Genomic DNA, 1,728 nt, shown 5'->3' with positions numbered 1-1,728 from the left:
AAAAAAAGAGAGAGAGAGAAAGAAAATTAATGGCTGGTATGTGTACATTCTCCAAACTCCTGAGAGGAGAATGAATGAGAAGGGATTGTGGTGTGGCCATTCCTCTGGGGGGTGCTTTCTCACTTTCTGTCTCTCCAGTAAGTGCTCATGCCTTATAGCAAAAATTTTTCTAAAAAAATAAATGGAAGAAGAAAGGCGATCATGCTGATCGTGTGTGTGTGTGCAAACCCAAAATCTTAAGAGGAAAATGGAGAAGGGACTGTGGTATGTCTATGCCATGTTGGGGGAAGGTTGCTGCCTCGGTTTCCTTCTCTCTCTGTCTCTCTCTGGCAAGTGTATGTGCCGGCTAGCAAATTAAAAAGAGAAAAAAGAAAGAGAGATGATAAATCTCACTACGGTTGCTGAAGTCAACTAAAATGTGTGCAGACCACGCCCTTTTACAGCAGGGAAATGTCTAGAATATTTGGATTTCTAAAATTTTTTTTTTTTTTTTTTTGAGAGATTTTCACTGTAGGGCGCGTGCGCTCGCCAGACAGACAGAGAGAGACATAGAGACAGAAAGCAAGAAATCACCCCCCAGGGGGGATGGTCACGCCGCAATCCCTTCTCCTCCATTCTCCTCTCGGGATCTTGGGCACGCACGCACACGCGCCCGGCGTGAGTTTTAAGCCACCGGGTCCGGGACACGAACCGCGGTCGACTACGTGGGAGTCCAGCGACATAGCCATTACGCTATCTGCTGGTTCCCTGGATTTCTAAAATATTTTGACATAAAACCAATACTTTTTCGAGATCAGCAGATGGCATAATGGTTACGTCGCTGGACTCCCATGTAGTTGACTGTGGTTCGAGTCCTGGACCCAGAGGCCTAAAATTCATGCCAGGCACATGTATGTGCGTGCCCAAAATCCCTAAAGGAAAATGGAGGAGAAGGGATTGCAGTATGGCCATCCCCCCGGAGGGGTGATTTCTCACTCTCTGTCTCTTTGTCTCTTGGGAGTGCAAGCACCCTATAGCAAAAATCTCTCCAAAAAAGAGAAAAACTAAAATAAAAAAAACACAATACTTTTTCTTGCTATATTTTATACGTTGGAACCAGACCAGGCAAGAGAATTCCAAGTGATGTGACCACAGCATTTTAGAGAGCTGGAAGGAGACACAATGAGAACAAACCCCTTCTTAAATGTTATTTTTAGATCTCTAAAACCAGAGAGGGTTTTAATTGGTATTTCTGTGCAAAGATTCAAAATGCAGCATTCAAGGAAGGCTGCCAAGGAATGGAGGGTTATTTCGAGTTTCCAGTATGTCACTGATGGGTGGGCAAGGCCAGGACCCAGGCCTCGACCTAATTCATCTAATAGGTCATTGGAAAAGTCATGATGGTGACCAGCAGATGGTGTAATGGCTATGCCACTGGACTCCCATGTGGTCAACTGTGGTTCAAGTCCCGAACCCGGTGGCTTAAAACTCACACCGGGAGCATGTGCGTGCGTGCCCAAGATCCCGAGAGGAGAATGGAGGAGAAGGGATTGCGGCATGGCCATCCCCCCTGGGGGTGATTTCTCGCTTTCTGTCTCTCAGTCTCTCTAGCAAGTGCATGCGCCCTATAGCAAAAACCTCTCTTTAAAAAACAACAGAAAGATCATGATGTATTTTTCCTTTTTTTTTTTTTCTGCTATAGGGCGCGTGTGCTCACCAGACAGACAGAGAGAGGCAGAGAGACAGAAA

At 45.8% G+C, this 1,728-nt stretch overlaps 1 protein-coding gene across 2 annotated transcripts in view; it reads right to left on the bottom strand.

Annotated features, from left to right (window-relative positions):
* PCSK6 (proprotein convertase subtilisin/kexin type 6) overlaps nucleotides 1-1,728 on the bottom strand; it is a 125,367-nt gene that overhangs the window by 86,707 nt on the left and 36,932 nt on the right. The window lies entirely within an intron of this gene.

This window comes from Tupaia chinensis, unplaced genomic scaffold (assembly GCF_000334495.1).
Source record: "Tupaia chinensis unplaced genomic scaffold, TupChi_1.0 Scaffold140464_1, whole genome shotgun sequence".
In the NCBI taxonomy this organism is placed as follows: Eukaryota; Metazoa; Chordata; class Mammalia; order Scandentia; family Tupaiidae; genus Tupaia; species Tupaia belangeri.
Note: the sequence above shows the minus strand (reverse complement) of the source record. Positions and strands in the feature narration are given on the sequence as shown.